Raw genomic sequence first — 18,559 nt, 5'->3', positions numbered from 1 at the left:
ATGATATAGAGAATTTGAAAGTCTGTATGTCTTTATGATTCCATAGTGGCAGATAACATTTTTTATATATGACTATTAATTTGTTACATGTGTTTTAATTGTATTTAATTGTAGGAGACAACGTTGTTATAATATATATTTATATAAAAGTAAATTGGATTTTTTAAATAATTTCTCAATTAACTGAATACTTGTAAAAGCTATAAATCTTGTCATTGGCAGATTTCCACCTAAGATGCCCCAGACAGAAGAGGACATCCCGAGTGCTGCAATTTCAGTCTGTTCATCTGACTTAACGTAACATCTGTTTTCGTTGGTCAATCTACTATTGTTTTTATTGGATTGTGGAGCTGTCCATAACATTTGTCCAAATCCGATTATGTATGTTGATGCTAATAAAAACTGGATGTAAATGTGGAGGAGTGATAGAGACATGTTTACTCAGTAACAAGTAAAAACAGTAATGACTGACAAGATACGTGACCCCTCCCACCAGTGTCCGTGATGTCAGTTCCTTTGAGCTCACGGTAGAACATACATCTACATTCCTCCCTTTATGCACATAGGAAAAGAGTAAAGGAGACAACAAGAGGGGTAGTGGGACAAAATGGTATAAAACAAGGAGGGAAGAGATAAAGTATAAGTGGTGTTTAAGGGGTCAGTGGTGCTTCGGAAAGTATCATTATATATCGTCAAAGAACCCAGCGCTACATAATGATTTTCTGGCTGAATGCATCAAGGCTCCCCGTGCTATTTAACTATTGCACAAAACCCCCTCCTCCACGATAAAGGAGGAGGTTGTGCTCTCCAAACTGGCATCAGCATAGGGTGATGGGAACACAAATGTGCATGCACCAGGAAAGGTCCAGGCATGTGCACAGCATTCCCCTAGGGCAGTGGCAGTACTGAAAATTACACAGGGACAAATTCAAAGGTTCATGTGGATATTAATGCAAGCTATTACTGCAACTATTAAGTTAGCAGTGGAAATGCAAACTACATGAATGCAAAATTATATAAACACAGAATTTTTGCCCACTGCATTTGTAAAAATGAAACTCAAGGAGATTATTTTTACTTGAGGACCTAAAGCAATTTTCTATTTGGTGTGGCAACACGAAATATTAACACAACTCCAGTTCTACATATGGATCACTTGCAGCAGTGCTACTACACACAGATCAGCAGAACACATATTTATGAACCTACTGCTTCTCTTTTTAACTAAAATCCTGACCTCATCTTTGTTGGCTACAAATGTATAAGCAGGAAGGAAGGGGGGGGTGTTAATGAATTGGCTAGAGGGGGGAGTTAATTAATTGGCTGGGAGGGTTAATGAATTGGCTAGGGGGAGATAAATAATAGGTTGGGGTTAATTAATTGCCATGGGGGATAATGAAATGACAATGGGGGGGGGGGGTTTGGTAAATAAATTGGCTAAGGGGAGATAATGAATTGGCTAGGGGGGGTTAATGAACTGGCGAGGGGGAGTTAATTTATTAGCTGGGGGGTAATTAATTAGCTATAGCGTTAATTAACTGGATGGGGTGGTTAATGAAATGGCAATGGGGATTAATGAAATGGCAATGGGGGGTTAATGAATTGGCTAGGGAAGGTGTTTATGAATTGGCTAGGGGGTGTTAATGAAATGGCAATGGGGGAGTTTATGAATTGTCTAGGGATGGTGTAAATTAATTAGCTAAGGGGTGTTAATGAATTGGCTGGTGGGGGAAGGTGATGAAATAACTTGGGGGCATGATCTCTGTATTGTGTAGTGGTGAAATAGATGCTTTCTGTGGTCTCAGTGGTCACTAGAATGCTAAATAGTAGACAGACATGGCTGGTAGATCTTAGTATATAATTATAAATAATATATTTTATATATTTTATTGTCTATATATGACTGTGCTAGGGGATTGTTTTATTTGGTCATAATGGAGTGTTGTGATTGTGTTTGAATCATTCAAGGTTTGTTAACATTTTGCATTTTATTACAATTTTTGCACATTTTCAATTCAGGGCCGTTAAGTTCCAGAAGCCAGCCAACTGACAACAACGCTCCAAGAACAAGCAAGAGATAGCATCAGGTAGTCTTCGCTGCAAGATCAGGTAAGAGGGAGCGGCACAATTTGTCTAGCTTTGAATGCAGAATGTTACTGTAATGACTGTGGAATGCCATACCACCAATTCTACTGTCTTCATTGTAAAACTATTCTAAATATTCTAAACTTTAAATATTCAAAGTCCTAAAAGTTTGGTTTAGGTCTTGAAACCCTGCCAGATCTTGTGATGATGGTGTTCGTTGCAAGAAGGTGCTCTGATGCGTACTTTGAGCTTCTGTTAGAGTCTGAGAACAGTATGAATCTGAAGATATGCCTTGTGGTCCTTTGCCTTTTGATTCAAGTGGAAAAGTATTGTTAGAATTTGAGAATACATGTAGAAAAGATTGGCTCAGGTACACTTTATAGGTGGTATCTGTTCTGTTCGTAAGAGGTACCACTAGCTCGGACCACAGTATTGTTTGAGTCAGGTGGATGCAATTTGAACAGTGGCTAACTTGCCATACCCAGAAGTGATTTGCATAAGGACAGTTTGACAAGGATGAAATGGAAAAAAACTCTGTTTTTTCAAACTGTGATTTGTCTTGCACTCGCATCCTAGTTTGTGAAGTGGGTACCGGAATTTCGACTCAATAACTGATGTTTTGATGATGTTTGTACCTGTGTACTCAGTAAAAAACTAAAAAAAGATACTTGACCACCGCTCCACAGAGTTCATGATGTCAGTTCCGCTGAGCTGACAGCAGTACATACATTTACAATCTGTCATCTCTCCCATCAGTGATAATCTTATGTGTTATTCACTGATTCTGCATTCCTTAGTGCTGTTTTTACCAGGTACAGGTTTTTCAATTCAGAAGAAATGCTTTTAGTAAAGTAAGAATATTGCACTATAAAGGTAAATGACTACCTTGCCCATTTCACTACCCGGATAGTGTTTGATTGCTTGATTTCCAATGAGCCTCTTCCTTTATATGCCATTATATAAATCCATTACTTCTTTCTTCACTCTTATGCATTAGCTGTCTAATTTGAGGTGCCCAAGTCTAATGCACATCTTTGCAGAAATAAACCAATTTACTTGAAATTACAATATCCATAAGTACGGTAGTTGAAATAAAACCAATCCTGATGCCTTCTGCTTTCCTGGGATATATAGCAGCTAAATAGGTCAATTTAGCCGTACATTAAAAGGAAACACTTGAACATGTTGAAATTAATGAGGAAGGAAGTCCAAATGGGGATGTAACTGTGCTTTGACCTGATTATCTTACTTTTGCATTTAATGCAATTTGGAAGCACAGCAAACAATGTGCAAATGATTGCAATGGGACATGTAAATCTCATGTGGTTCATTTCACTTAAATGTTAAGTTCTCCCTGTAAAAAATGTGTACTTTGGTTAGTTATCTAGAGAACTAAAAATAAAGTAAACAAAAGAAAACCCCAAAAAGCAATAAAATAAATATAGAAGTAAAAATAAACAAAAGAAAACACCAAATAGCACTAAAAAAATAATAAAAATACAGTTGTGATGATAAAGTTTGTCACTCAAAAATTCACAGCACTAAAATAAGATTGCCAAATGAATGCAAACCAATAACTATTTAAAGATCATTGATACAACTATAGATAAATTTCAATATAATAATTCTTATGGGCTTCAACCAATTTATTAGCATCTATAAAGTATAAAAATATCACTCAATATAGAATAATAATAAACATAAAAAGGACTCTGGATAGAGACTTGAGATAGTGAAAATGATATTTTCTTTATTGATAAGTGAATTATAAAATGTTGTTATAACTTTAAATAATAAAGACCAGATATATTTCTGCTTGCCTACTGAAATCTAAAGCAAACGCGTAGATCAGTTATTGAGCTGTCAAAATAAGGAAACCTACCTTCATTACCATACAATCTGAAAGATTGCAAGAAGCCAACGCCCAGATCAGTCATTTGGCTAAGCTTGATAAGAAAAACTCACCTTTATTACCATATATATGGATTTTAGCAGCTACTAAGCTATGCTTTACATTTATTGGACAACAGTCTAATTCTGTGTATATATAAACAAGCAGGGCTGGAAAGCAGCCAGAGCTGACTCTGAAACTTAACCACGTGTCTGAGTTTCATTTCATACTCTCCAGTCGACGGTTAGATGGCTGCTATTGGGAAATCAGGATATCAGAGGATTATAAGTGGGGCACCAAGCCGCGGTACCCCTACAGAATGTAGTATCCTTCATCGTCATTTATAGCGCCACTAATTCCACAGCGCTGCACAGAGAACTCACTCACATCAGTCCCTGCCTCCTTGGAGCTTACAGTCTAAATTCCCTAACACACACAGACTAGGGTGAATTTGATAGCAGACAATTAACCTACTAGTTTATTTTGGGAGTGTGGGAGCAAACTCATGGAGAATATACAAACTCCACACAGATAAGGCCATGGTTGGGAACTGAAGTCATGACCCCAGTGCTGAGAGGCAAAAGTGCTAACCACTAAGCCACCATGCTGCTCAATTCATAAAGTGTAATAAATAAGTAGATATGCAATGTACTGTATTTTGCCTTAATCATGGCAAGCACTTACATGTAAATAACACGCTTTGAAACACATGAGGGTAGGTTTACTAAAACTTCTGAAAACAGAAAATAGAGATGTTGCCTAGAGCAACCAATCAGACTGCACCTATCCTAACAGCAGTGTTGGATTAGACTGTTATTACACACTCTGAAGCATTATTTGGGCAATATTGTACTGCAGGAATTTAAATATTACTATCAGAATAGCAAGAAAAGGTCAATTAACAAAAGAAGACAGATAAACCATTATGATCATTAAAAGTGTAGGCCTTTCCTTTTAGAGAAATTGCAAAGAAAGCCAAGGTATCAGTGAGTACAGTTTCCCACACCATAAAAAGGCGCTTGGAAACACTGACAGGAAGAGATCCGGCACACCCAAGCCATAGCAGAATCAAAGACAAGTTTCTAAGAGTCAACAGCTTGTGTGATAGTCAGTTCACAGGACAACAGCTTCAAACACAGGTTATATTGTAGTTCTACAAGTGCCAGCATACCTAAGCAGTTTGAGTCTGCCAGGGCTAGCTGGGAACAATAATGCTACATACAGAAATGCTGATTTCAACCATTTTACTCTTTAGTACTCCAACACACAGCGGCAAGTTATAGTGTGAACACCCCTTGGCATAACCTAACAGGTGTATCTGCAGCTGTTTTCACCTCTGCATGTGCCACTCTGAATGTAGGGCACTGCACAATACCTTGAGTTTGTGCATTTTTCTGAGCAAAATCTACATCCAAATGAAAGCACTTGCAACTCCGAGTATGAGATTACCAATCAATGGAGATGTATGCATTGGTTGCTCAATGCTTTTATTTTATGAATGTTTGTATTTCAAAAAAAAATTATTTTTAAGAACAGCATTTGTCATACATTGCTACATAAATACATTGGTTTTATGCACATTGAATGTATTTTAACCTAAGAATTTTTATTTATTTATTTATTTATTTATTTATTATTGTTTCATATGATGTATTTTTATCTTTTTATATTAGCCCAATCTTTTATACTTACAGAAATAATTATAGTTATTATTTCTATACTGCAGTATTGATTTGCTTATTTTGTGTTAGAATGAAAAGTCTATAATTGGTCATTCTTCTTAACTCAACATCCAATGTTGATTGCAATATTTACAGTTGCAAAAGTTCATGTTATTATTGGTAGAATTTTTCTTATTGAGCCAAAGTTTTATACACAAATTTTACTTGTTTTTTTTATCTCTTTATTCTTCCAGGCAGCGAAAGGAAAACTCATTGTGATTCTCAAAAGAACGCACAGGAAAAAAAATGTAATTAATGGCATCTGTTAATAACGACAAAACAGTAAAATAAAAGTTTTTTTGAAAGTTTGTTTTTTTATCCAGGAAATACAATTAAATACATTAATATCTACTGTACAAAAAAAAACATTTTTACAGTTGCTTCTGACTGTAAACACATGTACAAGTATGCATACTCAGCCATCATCATTAGTAAGCGGCACTTTGACTTGACCTGTGGCTGACGTAAGAGATCACACCCCAGAGATAAGACCCCTGGGGTGTGATTTACATTTACAGGACCTCTCTAAGGGAGTGAGTTAATAGAGTGATTTGAGCTCCTGGACAGAGTGGTACAGATGTCTAATTTGCAGCAATTGAAAAAACGGTTGTGCGGGATATGGAACTGATGCTGAATGTCTGTGAACTCATGGAAGAACCATAGAGGGGCAATATCAGATAGAAATTTTATATTGTGTTGGGAAAAAAGTTTTAATTTCGGCCAGTGGAAAAACCAGGGTTATTCCATGGGAAGATACTGGATAAACTGGTAAGTACCAAACGTTAAGCAAAAAGCACATAATGGGGGATAGGGGAGTAGTCTATGTTCAATGAAGATCCACAGAAGAGTGTATAGAGAAAGCATATTTAAAAGATTAGCTTTAATCTCCACCCAGAGTCTTATGTGGTTAGGAGAGTCAAAAAGGACCGCTTGAGTCAGGTTGGTGGCAACATAGTTTTTTGAATGTTTGGGATGCCCAATCTGTCCTTCGAGGCATGTCGATATAGGGTGCAAGTGTGCACTCTGGGGCGTTTACCCAACCAGACAAATCTAGCAATTTGCTTCTGCAGTGTTTGCAGAACCAGAGATGGGACTTTAGTGGGATGAGTTTGAAATAAGTTGTTGAAGTCGTATAATTGGATGAACGAAAGTATATTGGTTTAATACTGGTTTGCCGTGCGCATTGCGAAGCGTACGCCACGTAACATGTGGCGTGATGCGATCGCACAGTAAAATACGCACGCACACACTAGCATTACAACATTTAGTTATTTATACAATACATATTGGTTCCGTTACACTGTATTTATGAGCAGATAGTATTTGGTTTATTATTAGTCTATATATATATATATATATATATATATATATATATATATAGATATAGATATATATATATATATATATATATATATATATATATAGTGATTATATGTACATTGTAGTGTTATTAAAGGTTTAGGTTATAGGAAAGGTGTCATGCCTGATATCATATTGATCCCCTAATCATCAGAAGCTGTCCGATGTAGTCGGCAAAGAGATAGCACATTGCATACTTTAGTTATTGATATTAGGGAATAATCCTTTGTATGATGCTGGCTATGAAAGGAGCAGACCCCCTGGAGAGACGACCCCCACCTTTGGATTCCTTAGACTGAATCAACCTATGATCTGTTTACACTGGACCCACCCAACGTCTGGACCTATAGAAACAATCTACGTCATCTCTATTGTTCAAGTGTAACACTGTACTGTATATAATCATAGCTGCACACACCCTGGCCTTCAGTCTACTCTGACCACAGTTATCTAACAGATACACTGTTCCATTGGGACCCATGGAAGCGCAGCGATTGCAGTGGTATGTATGTATGTAATTTTTGGTATTGGCTGTGCTGTACTGTACTTTATCACAATATAATAATGTATTGAATTGTTGATTATTTACATCTGCTAAAATAAACCACCATGTGCTTTGGAAACACATACAATTGATTGGGCAATGCTTATTTTAAAACGATAGAATTACTTTAATAATTTGGGGGCTCGAAGGTGAGTTACGTTACTGGCAGGTATGCAACGCTTACGTTATTCGGTTCCTCAACAAAGGGTGGCTTGACAGACCCGTCGCATAGCAGGAAAGAACGCATTGTGTTTAAGACCTGTGGTTCACTCTGTGTTGAGAGACCGAATGTCCGTTGTTGCATAGACTGAAGGAACGCTAATTAGAATCTAGGGTCAAGAAAGAAAAATGTTTCTTTTTATTGTCGTTTTACGTTTTAAAGTGTATTGCATTGCTGAGCGTATGTGTATTTCCGGCTGTGCGTACGCAAACTTCCGGTAGATTTGCCACGTGGTTAAACAATCGTCTTGATAGTTAGTATATGTGCATAGTATATTTACTTGTGAAAACCTCTGAGACATTATTACTGTTGTTGGGAACTTTCAATTTTCTGCGCAGAAAAGGTGTACAGTGTGTGATTTTGTAACGTAGATACACTGTTATTATTTATTGTACTCAGTTTCTGTCTGACGAGGCGGATTGCCCAACTGAAGGACGGTATACAGGGCAGGTATACCGAATGCGAAAACCGAGTTTTCGCAAAGCGCTACCAATAGATCGCAAGGTTTGCTAATAATTAGTATTGGTAGGCTGTGCGATCTAACCGCATGACAACCATCAGTGCGAATTGGTAAAGCAGCTAGGAGGAATTATGTTGAAAAGGCTGGTTGATTGTATCGACTTTGTTCTCCCAGTTATAATAAACTCAGCAGATTTTTGTGGTTGAGCCAGGGTATCGAGGAGCTGATAGCCCTTGGGGCCCACAGTGATATTTCTGTATTAGGGATCCTCGTCTGGTGCGAGAAAAGCGAGTGAACGCGGCTAAAGGAAATACGTTCACCGAGCATTACAGATCTCTAGCGGTGATTGTAGCAACAGAGTTGAAATTGTTGGGTGGAAAGAACAGAGCATTGTGGTGTGTCTGTATTTCACATAAAAGGGTATTGTTGGCCGGAAGGAACAGAGCATTGCGGTGTGTCTGTGTTCCGGGTAGAAGGTATATTGTTCAACATGGGTGCTAAGCATACGCTAGAGATGGCCATTGTACTGCCTAAGGAAGGTCTTATTGAGTCAGCGAGATTTCTCATGTGTGAAAAATATGGTGCATACACAACTGTGTATTGTGACACGTGGGTCGAAATGACCAAAGATTGTGATAGGCCTTTCCCAACAACAGGGAGTTTTAATGCAGAGGTACTAAATACGGTAAAAGATAAAGTATGGTTGATTAAGTCAACAAAAGTAAGAAATGCACATAATCATTGTTTAAAATCGTGGCAAATGGAAGGTAACACGTGGCAGAGCAGCGAACGCACAGTGGAAGTGAGTGTAGCGAAAAACGCGTGTTCAGTGGAAGTAAGCGTACCGGAAACAAGCATTCCGGAAGTGTGCGTTGCAAAGCGTGGCGAACTGAGCGCAAACACGCCCCCGACAAATTTGGTCGGGGCGGGAAGTACAGCCAATACCAAAAATGTAAAAACTGTAACTAGTAACCTGTATGTTGCTTTAAGTAATGTTAAAAGTAATGTTTCAGGATAAAGAAGAGGGACGGTCCCACCAGCAGGGGCAGCGGCTGAAAGTGGTGAGAATAATGAAAAGGTTAACACAGGGGGAGACATCCATTGTACTGCAGCAGCAATTTCAGCAACTAGTTCAGAACATAGTCATTTGGTAGACTTACATCCTGTCTGCACTACAACAGTTCCCAATGGGAAAGCGGACAGAGATGGTGACGTTCCCTTAAAACATGTAGCAAAGCATGATACATGCCCTAGGTCTGAAATATTTTCAATTTTGTCTGATTTCCCTGATCCTAGGAAAGATTTGACCAAATGTCAGCAGTTTATTAGATATTATGGTAATATGTATGAGCCAACTAATAACGATTGGCGAGTATTATTGAAAACCTGTCTTCCTCTCAATACTGATATACAAAAATTCATTAATGATTGTATGTTGGAGGAGGATGAATCCTTAACCGAGGATGATAATCAGGACAATATTAGACAAATAATCACACGGTTGGCCATATATTTCCCAGTGATAGTGGACTGGAGTAAAATTTTTACTATCCAGCAAAAAGATAGTGAAAATGCAACAGACTATTTTTGCAGAGCTCTAATAGAAATGGGCAAATATACTGAGGTACCCGACATAAAAGATAATGTACGCTACAGAGAGGTTGCCGTTAAAGTTCTAATGGATGGCCTCAGGGAAAACTTGAAAAGAAGGGTGCAAACTTCATTACCAAACTGGAGAGGAATCACTGTAAGTGCTCTCAGGGAGTCAGGTATAGGACATGATGAAAGTATAAATGAACAGAAAGAGACACTAAGTGATAGGGTAATGATGGTAAGTATCCCAGCACTAGAGGGACTGCACACACGACCACCAGCATACAACCCACATAACAGGAAACCCAGAATAGTGAGATGTTACAATTGCAGAGAAGAAGGACAAATTAGGAGAGATTGTAAAAAGGAAGTGAAACAACATGAGTTGAGGAAGTGTTTTCAATGCAATAAAATAGGACACCTAGCAAAACATTGTGCAGACATGACAGGGACGTGCTTCTACTGCCGTAAAAAGGGACACATGAGTAGGAACTGTGTAGAGAGAAGAATGGATACCTGGGTTGGAAATCACATAGACATCCACAAAGGAGGCTTACACTTCTCTCAGAGGTTCCCCTACAATTGATTGCACACTCTGTAACAGCTAATATTTTGGGGGAGAAATATAGCCGACTCTAGAGTTAATCTGTGATAAGTATTAAGGTGCAAAATGTAGAAAGAAACTTATTTAAATGGTAATCTTTGTTGATTTTGTTTGTTTGTTTTATGTTGTCACATGTTTGCTTTCCTAAATCGCTGGCCCATGGAAAAGAATGAGAATGTTTGGTTTGTTTGTTGTTTAAAGATAACTATCTTGTCTTTTCTTCACAGATAAAGGCAGACAAAAGAAGTATAGACTAGTGTTTAAAAGGGGTGAGATAGAGCAATAGAAGAATTACTCTTGAAAGACTAATTAACACTAGACACATGGAACACTCTTTGTTAGGCTGCAGTGTCTCATGATAATTTGTTTGGCTGAGAATCATTATCCAACAATGAAGTATATACATACTTTGCTCCAAAATATCGTTTATGTATCTCAGATGAGTCATCAACAGTTCATTTTTACATTTCTCTATTATAAGTTAGGAAAGTCTGTTGAAAAGGTATGTAGTCAATGAGATACCGAGTTCTTAATGAACAAATGACGGACGACGCTGGATTGCACTGTTAAGACCCCCTAGTCAAGTATGGGGAGGGGTCATAGTTAGCAAATAGCTAAGGGGAGCAGTGGAATGAATACAGCCATTTCCCCATAGAGTCAGAGTCCAATCCAGCTGTCATTTTGTTGTAAAAAAAATCTCCCTTTCTGCATGTATGTTTGTATTCAAATCTTTATATTCCCATCATTCATTGCATTCCTATTTCTCATTTTTTTTACACAAACGCTAGTCTCTCTCTCCCTCTCTCTCTCCCTCTCTCTCTCTCTCTCTCTCTCTCTCTGCTCTGGTAGAGATAAAATCAGACACAGTCTCAACAATGGGGCTAAAACATATTTTTATTTTTTTACATAAGACAAATTCAGAGATACACACACTAGATTGACATGAGTTAGAGAAACAGTCAGGGGTTTTGTTTTCATGTGTATAGAAACTGCTGATTTTTAAGCAGAAAGGTTCTGTTGTGGAAATACGATTCATGTTTTATAGATTGCATATCTGTTTTGTTTATTTTGTTTTATGATTTGTGCCTCCTGTACAAAATTGTGCCTTTATATGGATGCACAAAGGGTGGATAGGAGATTGCTGGAGGTTAGGCATACAGATATGCATCTCTGTATAGAACATTGGAGTATGATTTTTACCACAAGATACGACATAATGTAAAACCCTAGAAAATGTAGAATTTTCATGTTTTATATTTTTTTCACTGTTAGACAGGCATGTACTGGATACTGTTATATTTGAAGAAAGTGTTATAGAAATAGACCCCTTTGCCTTTCCCACTTAGTCAAGTAGCTGAATGTGAGGTACTGAGAATGACATGTGAGTTGGCAGAGGGAAAATCGATTGATATACATTGGTCTTCAGCATTTTTCTAGTTAAGGGGGCGATGTTGAGGTGACTGAGAAATCGTTTTATAGCAATACCAGCACATGATTAGGACACTACATAGAGGACTTTATACAGTGACACAGTTACCAACTGAAGTAGCTGCTAGAAAAGTCCACACTTACACACACGACCATACATGGCTGTCACACCAGGGCGAACATAGCTGTCAAATAGACAGCAGGGTTTTATGTGACAGTTAACAAATCTATGTTTTGCTTTTCGTTGTATTGTTTTAAGTTTTAAAATGTGAACACACACACACACATGCACACATACACATATTGGTTAATATAGGAAGATTCGTGTTACCTGAGGGATAAACTGTCAGGAAGGTGAAGAGATGTGGTGAGGAGTCTGGTGGACTCTGGAGAGATGGACAAGGTAGACCAATAGAGCCATCCCATATCCCTCCTGCTGATGGGTTTTCCTCCAGGTAAAACAAATACACGTCATCCAATTACCACCATGCAGGATCCTCAAGTATACACTGGTGTACCAATGAAATATGTCTGGGTAAAGGTGTATTGAAATGTGTCTAATGTATTACTGTGTCATACTCAAAACTTTTGTTATTCAATGTGATAGTCCTAGAGTTATAACAGATGATAGGGGTATTCATGTTATTGATAATAGAGGTATAATGTATGAGTAGTGGTAACAAATCACATACTTTCAGTTAGCCATAAACCAGTGTGAACATAAAGTAGTGGTACTCGGTAGAACGAATTGAATAGATTAAGAGTTGGAACTTGATTGAAGTGACTGATAGATTCGGCCACTAGTCCTTTCCTGCAACCAAAAGATCACTCCTGGGCAGACTCCTAACCTGTCAGTTTTTGAAATATTCTTGACCCCTCGTGAGATGAGATTGTAACTGGGAGGCTAGGTTAGATCTTGAGAGAAGGTAAATAGTGAGACAGCAACCAAGAACGTCCAAAACACTGTTTACTGAAAAGTCACACTAACTGTCAGGATGTTGGATTGGGAGAGTAAGTTGAGGAGCAGAAATTTCTTAAGCTTAGGTTATTTGACAGACAGGTACCAGGTGTAGGCTACCAGCATCACGGCTTCAAGGGTAGCAGAGACACACTGGTGCCCATTCCACCCACTGCAGAGGGGCCAACACTCAGAGAAGGGTCCAAGGGTACTCATGAGTCTGTACTGGAAGGCCTCGAATGCAGTTAGTAGCACCTGAGCCAAAGGCTAAGACTAATGTCCAGCATGAAGTTGTAGTTTTTCCTGTTTTGTGTTCTCTCATTTCATTCTCTTCTCAGGGCGGTTAATTCTTTTGATTATTAGCAGGTGACAGAGACTGGTTCAGGTAATGATAAGGAGGTATTGGGGAGGAAGAAGTTAGTAGCATAATCCGTCCAGCCAATTACTCTATTCAATTCAGGGGTAAAGGAAAATTTGGAAACCTTGGAGCTTGGAGAAAGTGAGAGGGGCTATTGTCTGAGTAGCATTACGTCCGTAAGTACGGCAACCCCATGGTTAGAAAAGAGATACACCCAGCGATGCCAGTCCAGTAATATTCGGACTTGAGCAGGCATCCTTGAGAATGATTATCATTCTTGGGAGGGTAAGGTTTTAGACCAAACAAAGTGCTGGGCGTGCTCAAACGTGCCTCAGTGATTATTTCAAGTAGGATTAGTTCTCTTTCCACTAAATATTCTTGAGGTACCCAAACTATAGGCGGGAGGTCACTAAGGGAAAAAGTAGGACACCTAGGTCCCTTAGTCTGAAGTCTCCCAATGCTTTGCAAGCCGATCACTGTTAAATCTGAGTATTGGGAGACTGGGAAGAACGAACAGACAATAGCCCGCCCACAAGTGTTGATGAAAAGAACTGATGACATTATTAGAAGTGTGTATATTAACGCAGGCTGAAGGAGATTGCATATGACATTATTGATAGACATAGGATGATGCTATTGATGAACATGAAGTGTTTAAATGTATTCTGAGCTTAAAGACATGCGTTGGACAGAAGAACCTGTTAAACTTGAAGAACTGTAGTAGAGAATTCTGTATAGCTGATACATGTTCTACTGTACCTTGTACCTTTCCAAATAATGTATTAAGTGTTTTATTGCACCCTTGAAGGGCATACAAAAGGTTATCTCCAAGCTCCAGAAGTGTACGGTTTATAGTAAAAGAAGAAATCGTTTAGAGGATTAAGACTCTCTCTTATGATAACTTGTTTAGATCTACAAACAGCGTGGTCATACACCAAGGGGGATTTGTAGTACATAACAATGAAACGTGGTACTGAGATCCTGCATATAACATCGTTAAGGTGATAGTTTATTATACTATCAAAGGGTGGACTGTTGAAGTCGTATAATTGGATGAATGAAAGTATATTGGTTTAATATTGGTTTGCCGTGCGTATTGCGAACGCATAGTAAAATATGCACGCACACACTAGCATTACAACATTTAGTTATTTATACAATACATATTGGTTCCGTTACACTGTAATTTATGAGCAGATAGTATTTGGTTTATTATTAGTCTATATATATATATATATATATATATATATATATATATATATATATATAGTGATTATATGTACATTGTAGTGTTATTAAAGGTTTAGGTTATAGAAAAGGTGTCATGCCTGATATCATATTGATCCCCTAATCATCATCAGCTGTCCGGTGCAGTCGGCGAAGAGATCGCACATTGCATACTTTAGTTATTGATATTAGGGAATAACCCTTTGTATGATGCTGGCTATGAAAGGTGCAGACCCCCTGGAGAGACGACCCCCACCTTTGGATTCCTTAGACTGAATCAACCTATGATCTGTTTACACTGGACCCACCCAACGTCTGGACCTATAGAAACAATCTACGTCATCTCTATTGTTCAAGTGTAACACTGTATTGTATATAATCATAGCTGCACACACCCTGGTCCTCAGTGTACTCTGACCACAGTTATCTAACAGATACACTGTTCCATTGGGACCCATGGAAGCGCAGCGATTGCAGCGGTATGTATGTATGTAACTTTTGGTATTGGCTGTGCTGTACTGTACTTTATCACAATATAATAATGTATTGAAATGTTGATTATTTACATCTGCTAAAATAAACCACCATGTGCTTTGGAAACACATACAATTGATTGGGCAATGCTTATTTTAAAACGATAGAATTACTTTAATAAAGTAGACAATCCTAGGCAAGAAAATAAAGTGCTATGGAATCTGCTAGCGCTATATAAACAAATGCTATATAAATAAATGTTGATGATAAGGATCTCATTGACACCATACAATAAGGGTGCATACAAGTGACCACCATACAATACAGAGAGCATCCAAGTGACCACCATACAATACAGACAGCATCCAAGGGACCACCATACAATACAGAGAGCATCCAAGCGACCACTATACAATATAGAGCATCCAAGTGACCACCATACAAAAGAGAGAGCATCCAAGTGAACACCATACAATACAGAGAGCATCCTAATGATCGCCATACAATACAGTGAGCTTCCTAGTGACCGCCATACAATACAGAGTACATATTTTTGTTTTATATTTGTAACATGGTATAAGTAAGATTAAATTGACTAACATTATTCACCAACACATTTATTAAACATTAATACTGTGTAATAAGACAGAGATAAGGAGACTCACATCAGGGAAGCAATTTTAACTCCAGCATAATCATAACTTTCCCTTTATATATTACAAAGCTTATTGAGGCAGGACGTGGGTGGTAAGTAAACTTGCTTCTTTTATATTGCTATCTCTGTGTCATGGCATTAGGTTTTCTGGGTTCTGTTTCGGGACTCTTGGGACTAGCTGTGGCAGGGATGAAGTGGAAAGTAGGAGGCCGGATGTAGGTCTTGCACATGGAGGATGTGCTCTACTCCTGTACACTAGATCTTTGGAGGAGGAATACTGGACTGGACTCCGTACTGAAATAAACAACTGAAATCTGGGCCTGGTGTACTGGAACCTGGATGTAGGAACCGAGGGACTGAACCCACGGCCAGAGACTCCAAAGTACCTCCAAGGATCCAGAAACTCAGATGAATATAGTACCAAAACTGGGGCTGGGAAGGCCCAGAACTCAGGCAGCTGATTATCAGGGGTGATTACCTCCTGAGCTGTATACGCCTGGACCTGGCCTGGGCAACTCAGAACTCAGAACCTGAGACAAGCCTGGAACTGGAAGCCGGTACCCAGAGACACAGAGATGGCTCCAGAAGTTGGAAGACTCAGAGCAGTAATCTACTACCCCAAATAGCCAATAGGTGAGACAGGAATAAGCTGAAGAGAGCAGAATCCACATGAGCGATGAGCTGGATCACTTGAGGGTGACAGCTGAAATCTGTACTGCAGCAGATAGTATGAAGCTGAATCCACATGAAGGGTTAATAGCCAAAGTCTGTATTACAGGAGGCAGAATGAAGCTGAATTCACACGAAGGGTTAATGGTTGAAATCTGTACAGCAGCAGGCAGTGTGAAGCAGCAAACAAACAGCAACAGTGGTAAGCTGGAACCAGGAACTAGGAAAGTGTTGCACTGGCAATTAGCTGAGTGTACAAGGTGACTTTTATAGTTTACAGAGGGAGCTAATTGGTGGATGAAATCAGGTGCTCAGAATAAGCAGGATGTAGCAAAATGTCTCATGCAAGGTGTCAGCCTTCAGTACAGCAGACAGAAGTCACGCTTTGTCCCAGGATTGAGAATGCTGCATTCTGACAGGAGGGAGATGCATGGCTATATGATACCGCCAAGTGGGGTAAACAGGGCCAAGACCCCGATTCATGACAGTAGCCCCCCCCCCCCCCTCGAAGAGTGGCCACTGGACACTTAAGATGGGGCTTAGTAGGAAATCTCTGACAGAATTTTCTGATTAAGTCGGGAGCATGAACATCAGTAGCTTTAACCCAGGACCTCTCCTCAAGACCATAGCCCAGAATGGCCTTTATCTCATATTCCTCACCTTGTTCAATTTGGATCAGAGATGAACCAGATTTAGGGAAATAAAATCTGTTTAACACCAGAGGTTTTAAAAAAGAAATGTGGAAGGTGTTTGGTACTTTGAGGTACTCTGGCAATTGAAGCTTATATGAAACAGGGATGATTACTTTGGAGATTTTGAATGGGCCAATAAAGCGAGGGGCGAACTTCATGTAAGGCACTCTGAGGCGGAGGTTGCGGGTAGAAAGCCAAACTCTGTCTCTAATTTTTAGATCAGGGATGGCTCTACATTTTTTATCTGCTCAAATATTATAGTTATGAGAAGCTTTGAGTAAGGTTTCTTGGCCCTGCCGCCAGTTGTCTGCAAATTTTTTCAAAGCTGATTCAGAAGCTGGAACAGAAGTTGCAGGTAGCAGAGAAATACTGTAACTCGGGTATGAAGTCCAGAAACCGTGAAGAATGGAGTAGAGGATTCGTGATGGTGAGAATTGTGAGCAAACTCTTCCCAGGGAAGCAGAGTTGACCAATTGTCTTGAGAGGAAGATACATAGAGCCTAATAAAAGTTTCTAGATCCTAGTTGACTCTTTCTGTTTGACCATTGGTCAGCGGATGGTATGCAGAGAAGTTCAGTTTGACTTGGAGGGCCTTACACATGGAATGCCAGATTTTAGCTATGAACTGAACTTATGGGTCAGACACGATTTTCTCTGGACATCTGTGTAAGCGAAAAATTTCTTTGATGAAGAGTTGGGCAAGCATGGGAGCAGATGGAAGACCTTGGAGTGGAATGAAGTGTGCCATTTTTGAAAATCTGTCAACCACTACACATATGGTGTTAAAGTTGTTTGAACTCAGCAGATCAATAATTAAATCCATGGATATATGGGTCCACTGACAGGAAGGAATCAGCAGGGGTAATAGTAAACAAGGTAGAGCTTGCATGGAACTCTTATGTTGGGCACACTTGAAACATGCTGCAACAAATAGTTCTACATCTTTGAGAAGAGTAGGCCACCAATAACTCCTTTGTAACAGAGCATGTATCTTCCGCACGCCAACGTGCCCTGCAAGTTTATAACAGTGCGCCCAGTGGAGAAGTTTCATGAGAAAGAATTCTGCCACATAAGTTTTCCCATGAGGAGGAATTGGCTCAGGTGTGGTGGTTGCGATGAGCGTAGGACTGATGATAGGTCATGGTTCAGAAGGATTGGTATCCACATTCTATACTATTGACCATGACAGAGCATCTGCCTTACAGTTCTTAGAGCCCGGATGGCAGGTAGCATGAATGTCGAACCGAGAGAAGAACAGTGCCCAACGAGAATAACAATGGTTCATACACTGTACAGTCTTCAGTTCTTATGCTCTGTATAGATTGTCACTGGATAATGAACCCCTTCTAGCAAATATCGCCACTCCTCTAGAGCCAACTTAATAGCGAGCAATTCTTTGTCTCTGATGGCATAATTCCGCTCATCCGGGAGAAATTTCTTAGAGAAGAATCCACACTGTCAATCGGGTGACTTCTGGGAATGTACAACCCCCACACCATTAGAGGAAGCATCAAACTCCAGATAGAATGGGTTGTTAATGTCAGGTTGTGAGAGGATAGGAGCCGAAACAAATACTTGTTTCAATTGCTGAAAAGCTGTCTGTGCTTCGAGAGATCACTTA

General features: G+C 39.2%; 2 long non-coding RNA genes across 3 annotated transcripts in view; one reads left to right on the top strand and one right to left on the bottom strand.

Annotated features, from left to right (window-relative positions):
- The window catches only part of LOC142147030 (uncharacterized), a 70,657-nt gene extending 64,655 nt beyond the window's left edge, over positions 1–6,002 (top strand). For both annotated transcript variants that reach the window (XR_012690202.1, XR_012690196.1), the window contains 3 exons: positions 223–297; positions 2,020–2,109; positions 5,892–6,002. This is a non-coding gene — a long non-coding RNA (uncharacterized LOC142147030). The remainder of the gene's footprint in view (positions 1–222; positions 298–2,019; positions 2,110–5,891) is intronic.
- The window catches only part of LOC142147046 (uncharacterized), a 214,116-nt gene that overhangs the window by 37,250 nt on the left and 158,307 nt on the right, over positions 1–18,559 (bottom strand). The window lies entirely within an intron of this gene.

This window comes from Mixophyes fleayi, chromosome 1 (genome assembly GCF_038048845.1).
Source record: "Mixophyes fleayi isolate aMixFle1 chromosome 1, aMixFle1.hap1, whole genome shotgun sequence".
NCBI classification, from domain to species: domain Eukaryota; kingdom Metazoa; phylum Chordata; class Amphibia; order Anura; family Limnodynastidae; genus Mixophyes; species Mixophyes fleayi.
This window is presented reverse-complemented; position numbering and strand designations above follow the sequence as displayed.